Genomic DNA, 11,000 nt, shown 5'->3' on the forward strand with positions numbered 1-11,000 from the left:
AATCAGCAACCACAGATATACATTCAGGAGATGGATTTGATGCAAAGAGAGTAGCATCATCTGCATATGCAACAACCACATGTCATGTGCATATAGTATGATAGGTAATGGGCCCAGAACACTACCCTGAGGAACACCAAATATCATATTCCTGTATTCGCTATGGTGATCATCAATAACACCTCTTTGCGGTATATTACTTAAATATTAAGAATATTATTCTAAGAAAAGGCCAACCCACTCCCAACTGTTTGAATTTGAAAACAATGTCCTCATGATTAACACGGTCAAAGGCAGCACTAAAATCAAGGTCAACAATACGAACCTCTTGACCACAATAAACGGATTTCTGTACAGCATTGGAAATTGTAAGAAGGGCATCACAACTATTTAGAAATAATGAAAAAAAATATACAAACAAGTAATCCCAAATGTTGGCGAGAGAGAGAGAGAGAGAGAGAGAGAGAGAGAGAGAGAGAGAGAGAGAGAGAGAGAGAGAGAGAGAGAGAGAGAGAGAGAATTTATGGCAAGCAGGGGCTCAATTAATTCCACAAGGTTGCATGGGAATAGCAGATACACTATCCAAGTCAAAAGGTCGGGGATTAATGTATGGCAAATGAAAATAACCAGACGACTTTGTGACCTAGAGGTTCTCAAAATACTGTAGTACATGACGTGGATACTGATTTCCCGAAAGGGAAAGCAATGCCTTGAGAAAAGATGGTATGGAAAATTTTGTCAGAGCTTAATGTCCAATGACTGGAAGGAAAAGAACTCATGGATCTGAATTATAAATCTTCATGGTGTAAAAGCATTTTCAAAATATCGATTCTGTAAGAGAATATGTACATCCATGAACGCTAGATAAGATTAAGAGAAAAGACAGCGTGAGGTAAATTGATGAGAAAAACTTATATTTCACTCATATAAATCATTGTTTTTTTTTTCTTTTGTGGAAACGATATTGATCCTAACTAGGAAGTCAAAGAACAAGGAATATGGAGGCTATAATTGTCGGTAAAAACAAGCAAAGTGGGTGTTAGATTGGGGGATCCCTGATAAAGAGCTGGTAATAAAATAGATTTATGAGGAACTTAGATAATGTTGTATCGTTATCAAGAGCAGATATCAATGATTTATATGAAAGGTCTAAAATTAGTGTAATGAGGAATTCCCTCTATTGCGCTCAGCCAATGAGGACGGTATAAGCCAAACAAAATTTTTCGAGTACCAAACAGGAGTGGGTTTAGGTATACTGAACTGTGGCTGTCAACCCTCATGGACTTTTCAGCTCCTGACCCTCCCGTCTAATTGCTGCTCGATGGCGCTGGTTCTCATTGCATCATCATGCTTGTCCGACGTCCTGAACTAATGTTGAACCCTTATAAGATTTACCTCTCTTTGTGAACTGCGTATGAGGCCACGTCATGCCAAAGATGCATGGCAATCTTAATCAAATAAAATCAGTATAATGAGATAAGTAACCCTATAAGAAACCAAAAAAATAAGTCTTATACAAAATTTTGTCATTCTCTAATGCTTTACAGATAAACAAAACTTCAGCAAATAATTATACGATGCCTATAATAAACTGTCCCAACATTAGTACCATATAGCGGCATCTCCTCTGAGGATCTTGTCTCGCAGAAGAAAGACGGTAAAAAAAATAAACGAGTTGAATTCAAGGTGTTTGATCAAATGAGTGTTACTTGCAATTTCTAATACATGACAATGTAAAGATTTTTTTTAGGGTTATGGTACATATCTTCTTCCACTTGGAAGTGTCTCTACCAGTATGTGCATAAGCTAAAAACTAAGTGAAAGGACGTCAAAACAGAGGAACTATTTCCTTCTTAAATACCATTGGAATTGTAATTCGTTTTTAACACTTAAGGATACAAAACTAATAACATGATACCGTAATAACAAATAATATAAATTGTTATTTTCGGCATTTTCTGTTTATCCGTGCGATATGTAGAATCAATATAAGCTATTTGACAAATTGTTATTAATGAGAAACTGTTATACAAATGTTTCTGTTTATGGGAACGGATGCAGTTTATCGTTTAACTTAAAGGACTGATGAAAATACTAGTATTATGAATGCGACAAATGAAAATTTGTCAATTTTTGTTACGTTACCTTACGTTGGTCTAAGGTGTGACCATATATATCAATATGGTTTAAGTTGCATAAACAATTAAGATTATACCGTTCTCTGAATACGGCTAATGGTATATACAACTAGCGCTCTATAGGGTCACAAGAATTATAAAAAAAATGGTAAAATCTGGTTCCTAACATGGAGCAAACGATACAGCTCCCTAATTGAAAGCGATAAGGTATGTCATTTTGAGAACATAAAAAGGTAAGAAAGAATTCCTTGGCTTTATCAATCGTTACAAAATCGAATGATGCGGGAGTTCCTGATGTCCTCAGAATAAATGTGCGGTGTCGGTATTACTGTACATGGCCTCTGGGAAATGGGAATCTATCCTTACACGCCACAACAGTAACTGAAATGGGGAGTGAAGGTGGGATTGGGCTCGCTGGTTGACTCATTTTACTAAGGCTTAGTCCTATAATGAAGATAAAATAAAAGATGTTGGGCTTCTGACTTTAAAACTATGCTAACATGAGGGTGATGAGTCCCACGTTCAGTATTTACGTAATGATTGTCGGCATTTGTCATCATCATCATAGTAAGAATAAAAAAAAAAAAGCGAAATCGGAGGAAAAAAAATTAATGTTGGTTTATTATCACTAAACTTTTGAACCTAATGAAATAAGATTTTTTAAAAACGTTAGGAGAACTAACTGTAAGGAAGCTTAAACATTATCAAAACAGCTCAAACAATAATGTTACCCGGTAGAGTCAAGTAAGAAATCATTTATATAAGATTGTCCATGTAATTCTATATTCCTAAACCAATACATAATTTCATAAAAATTCCTTAGGTGATTGGATAAAAATCATAATCTGAGGATTAAACATTTCCTCCTTACACTGATCCCTGTTTACGATTAATTAGTTCAATAAACTCATAATCGTATTTAGTTTAAAGCATTAAACCTCAGAACCATTCTCTTAATCTATTAAGTTTATAGTAACTTTTAGAAAGAAGGGGAAAGGTATGTATAGAAGTTGAAAAGAAATTAAAAGTATTTGTTAAAACATGAAACCATGAGGAAAGTCACTAGAGAAGAAAGTGTTCATAAGAATTGAGTTTTAAAGATAAGAAAATAATATATAGCTTGTTAATAGATAAGTAATTTAAAATAAATATATCTAAGGTCATTGTAGAAAAATAAAGAAATGAAATAAAAAGAAGTATAAACGGACATGTAACTATGGCTGTTGTATATTTTTTTGTTCTTGCCTGTGTATTACTGTAGTGATATTAGTAATAATTCACAAACCTTTACATTGTCATATATCTACGTATAACTAATCTTAACATTAAATGTATTATCCACAGAAAACAAACAGATGGAGCTACATAAATTTATGAAATACAATGAAATTGACATTATTCCTATTAAAGAACATAATGTAAAGGGTATAAATGCTGCTCAGTATTTAAGGAAGTATTTCAAGATTATTCTGAATCCCTTCATTAATGATAAGGAAATCACAGCGATTATTATTGACAAGAAGTTGGGTGTGCCCACTTCAAATGTGTACGAATATCTTACTTCTAGAATCTAGATTATGCAAGGTAACATTAATATAACAACGGCACTCCTTTGATTTGGTATGTGTAAATTTACACTGGACCTAGTTTTCAAAATGAAAACGAGAACTTTTTTTTTATGATTTTCTGTACATCATACTATACACCGACGTCAAATAATTTGATATTTGTTGGTTACTGGAACTTTATAAAACCCCAGGAATATTAGTTTTTCTGAGTCAGTGCAACGGGTTGCAAGGATCCTGAATTTACGATATTCACGACAGGTGCCTGAAAGTTTCCCAATACTTTTATAATAAGGAGTTTTATGCTTCTCAATTAGATAGGATATATGCTGGAGATAATGTGAAGGAATGTTACTTATACAAACACAGTATCAGTATCTTTTTAATACCATTCCTGTTTATTTATGATTCTAAAACCCAAATTTTTGGCTTAAAAATTGGTCATTCATATTGGAAATTGAACTGTTCACTTTTCGAAGACTATAGTGCAAAGGAAGACAAATGATTTATGGAAGCAATTGAAAGGTCAAAAAGAAATTTTCCATCTATTCTGTGTTGGTTGGAATACTGTGTAAAGGTATAAATTAAGTTTTACATGATGGCAGGCAAAATGATATAAGGTTGAGGTATGGCATGTTAAAAAATACTAGAAAGTAAGTACTATATCTTTAAGAGGTTTCATATCAAAATGGCTATTCAAAATAAATTGAAATACAGTCTGTAAAGAGAAATATAGAAACTATTATTGATGAACTAGTTAAAGGAGGTAAAATTCAAGCAAGGAATAACAACCTGCAGAGTGGATGAATATATCAAAGTACATATTGAGAAGCAATAGGCATGCAATCTAGAAAGCTATTAACCTACTTGAGGCCAAAAATAGAAGGGAAATTAGATCTGAAGATGCAATGAAAGAATTATCAACTCAGATTTACGTTAACCTATATCAAGGAAAAGTTAGGAGTACTGACTTATAACATAGACTAAATAAGTAAATGTTTCTCGAATATCGTTAGTATACTTTTATGCACATTTGTTAAAACTTTCTTTTGTGCTATACTGTATACCTAAATAATTCAATAAAATCATCACCAATTACATTTCAGTTTTTTCCATATAATTCTAAAAGAATGCCATCTAAATCTGGTGATGGGGACTTTGAAAATATATTTTTTGTTGAATTCTTCATGCACGGATTTTCTGCTATCTTCAAAAAGCTCATATTATAAAAAAACTAAGAGGGCGGGACGCTATATGTATTTGGTTGGTAGGTGGTCTAAAGGGTGTTTGAAGAACGGTAATCGAAGGTTAAATGTAGAGAAGTGTTATAGTTGATCTCCTTAATAATACGTTTCAAGCAATAAAGGACGTCTCCTCGTGACTTATGTGTGAACTGATGAATAGATGTTATGAGTAGAATGTATATATCCATTTCCAGTCAGGAGGGGATAGTTTCTTATTCAGGACGAAGGTTGTAGTGGTCCTGGCATATCTGTGCAATCTAGTGGAGAGTCTCTAAGCCAGCAGGATACGTAAGCGCTTGCTATTCGGGGCGCTGCCAATGACTTATGTATGATAGATAATGTGGTCTCTTGATACGCTGGTACCGTAGGTTGGTAGATAGTATGCTTTTATTGGCACCTTGTTGAATGTGACAGGACAGTCTGTTAGAAAGGTGCTTTTTGGTCATACCGATGTAGCTGCCAGGGCTTCCCCTACAGGGCACAAGTATTGGTATACAACTCTGATTTTTCTAAGGCTGTCCTGAATCTGGGGAGGCGGATTATTTTTCAGGATCAGATTCCTAGTTTTAGCTGATTGGTAAAAGATAACGAGTTTGAAGGCTTCTGGAGCGTTGAGTGGTGGTGTGTCAGGATCCTTGCAGACACGCATCATCATGAGGTCAATGGTCACGTCGACAGGAACGTTGGTTAAGAAGGACTCAGCGTCCATGAAAGCGAAGACCCTGTCTCTCTAGGAGCCTCAGATGGCAGTGAGGAAATCAGCAGAGGATGGCACGCTTTATCTATTCAGTATGTAAGTGGCGAAGAATAGGTAAAGCATGTCGTTCTATGCAGATTTCCTCACCGCCATCCGAGGCTTCTCGAACAACGGGGTCATTGCTTCCATGGACATTGAGTCATTATTCACCAACGTCCCTGTCGACGAGAATATCTCCCTTATGCTGGATCGTGTCTACAGGGTCCTTGAAACACCATCAATCAACGTTCCGGAGGCCACCCTTCATGTACTCCTCGAAATTTGTAAGAAAAAAGCCCCTTTTACCATATCCTGGGGCCATTTACATCCAGAATGATGGCATCACCATGGAGTCCCCCTCAGAGTTCCTATTACAAAATTTTATATGGGCATTGTTGAAGAGTGTTGTTTCTTAAAGAACAACAGACCCAATATCTATGTCAGGTATATTGATGATAGGCTACACGTACCTTCATTAAAACGTCATTTCTCTAAGACATCAAGGAACTCCGATGTACACTTGAGGGGTCTAGTTCCCATCGTCTTATCCTCGAACAAAGCCTACATGGATGCCTTCCCTTCCTGAATGTCCTTGTAACAACCTCTAATCAGGGATTTAACACTTCCGTGTATGTCAAACCGACAAATCTCGACCTTTGCCTTATTGGTGACAGTTAGTGCTCGGCCAGGTTTATAGGTGCGATAGTAAAGGCTTATGTTAAGAATATTAAGAGAGCCTTAGCACATTGCTCATCATGGAAGACCATCCATGATGAACTTGATTATGTGACTCAGGTCCTCATTAACATGGATACCTAAATAAGCTGGTTAGCCAAAAAATCAAGGTGCTTGATAAATGGTATGAAGAAGACCCACCTGCACCTACGGAAACAACCAGCATGAACTTATGCTACAAAAGTTTTATGCATAACAAACTTAAGACAGTGAAGATGAAAAAGTAATTCAAAATACTATTGGAAACTGTGTGCCAGCAACACAAGAAAACACCATCGTCAAACTCTTTATCATCAATCAGCTAAAACTAAGAATCCGATCCTAAGATATAATCCGGACTCCAATGTGCAGGGGAGCCATAAAAAACTAACATAGTATATCGATACCAATATTCCTCCCAAGAATGCCCTGGCAGATACATTGGTATGACCACAATGTATCTTTCCACGTCACGTTCAGCTGGGTACCATAGAAATACATCTACATACCCACGGTGACAGCGTATCAAGGGACTACATTAGCAATCATACGATAATCATTGGCAGCGTTCCCAATAGCACGCTCCTACATTTCCTTAAGGCCCTCCTCATACAGCAGAAGAAACCAACACTCAATACTACGCAGGAAATGTTTCTCCTGGCCACCTGCTGTCAGAGTATCGCCCCTCAAACCACAAAATCCTGCACAGATAATCTAGCGCTGCTGCAACCTTTGCCCTTGCTGCACACTCACTTTATAAGAAAAAGCCCTCATCCCTACTGAACATGCATATATATTAGGGTAGAAAATAAAGTATACATATAAATCAGTAATTGACTATGATCAAAACTTATAACCATCTACTGAAAATGCTTTAAATTCCTATTCTTGACCTACCTAAAATCAATAAATCTCAGAATTCTAAATGGACAGATTTTGTATATACAATCAAAGAAGCTAGATCCTTTAAAACAGTTCAGCCTATTGTGACTGTAATCATGCCTAGGATGTTAAAAAATTCCTAATTATTCATAATTATGACTGAACCGAAGGTTATGAGTATTGCATATATATATATATATATATATATATATATATATATATATATATATATATATATATACATATATATATATATATGTATATATATATGTAATACTCATAACCATCTATTCATCATTTAATACATAAGTCAGAACATGAGCAGATGTCCTTTGCTGCTTGAAACGCGTCACTAATAAACTCAACAATAACACTTCTCTACATTTAAACTTTGATTACCGATCTTCGAACACCTTTTAGACCATGGATTTAACCCAAAGATTATGTTTAAGTTATTATTTTATGATTGAATAGTAAGGAAAGGGACTTTTACTTATATTTTAGTTAATATTAAAAATGACTATTGTGCAATTACTTGCCGAATACAGTAATAATTAGAGGGGCACTCAATAAAGAGCATGCCCTCGTCACACCTTAGAGTCTTATTTTGCTCTCAACTTCACTGGGTTCTTGTACTTTGATATATTTTCTTCAAATCTAATGAATTTATCCTTGGGTCATACCCACATGTCCACTAAGTTTTGGTGAAATTGGTTTACTAGTTTTGCGTAATGTTGTTGACGAAAAAAAAAAATATATATTTGCCATTTGCTTAATATTGCGATTATTTCCAAAATGGTACAGGTTCATCCTTGAGTTATTCCCAACATGACTACTAAGTTTGGTTAAAATCGGTACAATTTTATCTCTATATTTCCTTTCCACACGGAGCTGCTTGCTTTCCTTTATAGAGCTCTTGTGCTTTTAGCATCCTGCTTTTCAAATAGTAACTTTTCTAATAATAATAATAATAATAATAATAATAATAATAATAATAATAATAATAATAATAATAACAATAATAATAATAATAATAATAATAATAATAATAATAATAATAATAATAATAATGTTACACTCACAAGGTTAGAATGTTAATACAAGAGCAATACAAATTACTTATAAATGATAACTGTACTTTGCTGTTCTGTGAAAAATGATAAATACGTAAGCGAAGAAGATATAGAAAAAAGGTTTAGAAAATATTAAACACTACTTCTTCCCGTATTTTTTCCCTCTTATTTTGCCTAGATATGTACGGACTAAATGTGATTTATATATGGTAATGTATTTTCATATCTATTTGTCTATTCAATATATTTTTTCTTAATCTGCTATGAAGTTTAAGATTTAAGTCGGAAAAGAAATTTGATATACAGTAGGTCGTTTCTGATAGGGATAACCACTCTACGGGATATGGTCATAGAAGTTGGTCAGATGGATACAGTAACTTACACATTTATTAATTACCATAATTGCTTTTTATTTTTTTTAGTTTAGAGGAACTAATAGAATATAGAGGTAACATGAACTTGTTTTTATCTCCTCTCAAAATTCACGTGCAAACGATAAGAGAAATGTTATATTAAGTAAATGAACTCAGCATCGCCTTTCTTTATACTCGTACAAGCATCATGGGCTACAGTCAATGAAATGCTTTCACTGAAAACCCAATTTACGACCAGGCAAAATTGTATAACAATAAATCTCAAGTATAAATAAAGACGCTTAATGAAAATGCCATTTTACATAGTGATAGGTTCAATAGTAGAAAAAAATCATTATTTTTTACAGCTTAAATTATGAGAATTCACATCCAACAGCCAAGTGTTTATATATATAAAAATGGTTAGAAATGACCAAATGAATGAAAATTGTGAACCTCAATGTTTTATTCAAGAAAGAAATCAATAATAATTTATAAACGACCCTAGAGCTGAGTTCTCTTCTTACAGGATATTTTAGTTGTTCAAATTAAGGCTGCTTTGCAAAAGTTACATGAAATGTTGTTTCCAAAAGCTAGAGTCGCATTGATATTGAGTGCATATAATTACGGCGCCCCTTAGAAACAAATACTGTTTGCAAAAGGGACATGGATTCTTGGCTCATAAGAACATTCTTTATAAGCCTAAGCTACTTGTGACCACTGAATAATCTGAAATCAAGTTTTTTATTTTTATTAGAAAACAGTTTCTTTAGTAGAGAAAATAGAAACTATTTTTCATTTCACCCTAGATAAGAAAATAACTTAGGAAAAAGATTCAAAATGAAAGGATACTTTTCATCATCTTATACATGATCAGCAGTTAAAAGAGATTTTGAAAGTTCTGATATCCGAGTTACAAATATATTGCTTCGTTAGACAGAATTAGGCTAGAAAATAAAGTATACATGTAAATTAATAATCGACTATGATCAAAACTTATGACCATCTACTGAAAATGCTTTAAATTCCTATTCCTGACCTACCTAAACTCAATAAATTTCAGAATTCTAAATGTAGAGATTTTGTATATACAATTAAAGAAGCTAGAACCTATAAAACAGTATAGCCTATCGTGACTGAGATCATGCATCAGATGTTAAAAAGTTCCTGATTATTCATAATTATGACTGAACAGGAGATCCCTATTTGGTTATTTTTCTTCTTCAAAATGCTATAATATAACTACCTAAAGTCAATGTATGCTGCAACACCTGCTGCCTGATCACCTATCGTATCAGAAGGGCTGGTAGGCCACACGAGGTTGCCCGTTGTAGGGGCTACATATTTCCTTTGTCTATATTGAAGCTCTCAAGTCTTACTGTGTAACAACCTCATCAAATATATCTACATATTATGACAAAGTAGTTAGTATTACACTAGAAAATGACGCTCACTCTCCTACAATAAGGCCTAGCACTTTTTTTTTCACTTCACGCAAACGTGTCAAATAACATTGTTCAGTGTATCAGGTTATACAGCACAACTTGTTAATGTAACTTTTAAGAACTATAGTACTTGATTCTTTTGGAACTAAATCTATGTCATTTATGGATTTGCAAGTTTTGAGTAACTTCAGCAATTTCATTAGAGGTTATATGACAACTTGTAAATTAAAATGAGTTTAATACGTTTATAGTAAGATACGTTATCAATGTTCTAAATAGACGAATGAATATATTCCAATTTTATTCAACTGCTAGTCTTCAAGCCCATCTTCTGTCGGGGGATAGTTACTGGCGGCCGCTTTTCAAATGTTCCATGGTGTTCAAAGGATAACTGCTGTCTCTAACGACGTTGATTCTAATTTCCAAGTAATATACTCGGTGGGAAAACTTACAATTGGCGAGTTACTGGAAGGTTTGATTGACTAGCCTATCACACGGAGATTGGGGCTGGGGGTGAATATAGAGAACATATTGGACTTTCAACCACAGGTAGACGTTAGCAATATATAGGAACTCTAAAAGAAATGGAACTTATGGCTCAGTAGCTGCTTAACGTTATATCACTTGATTATCTATAAAAATATTTAGTAATAATGGTCCACCAATTGCCAAGTCATGAAAAAATTTAAAATGCAAAATGGAATACAATGTTTTTGTTTAAACTGCTTGTGTAAATTGCTTTTTATATCCACGCTACAATCAATTTACTTTGAAGCCACCAAGTTACAGTGTGAATAAGAATAAATGTGAAATGGACCTTGGTTAATAATTTTCATAAGACTGCAAAATG

Source organism: Palaemon carinicauda, chromosome 2 (assembly GCF_036898095.1).
Source record: "Palaemon carinicauda isolate YSFRI2023 chromosome 2, ASM3689809v2, whole genome shotgun sequence".
Taxonomy (NCBI): Eukaryota; Metazoa; Arthropoda; class Malacostraca; order Decapoda; family Palaemonidae; genus Palaemon; species Palaemon carinicauda.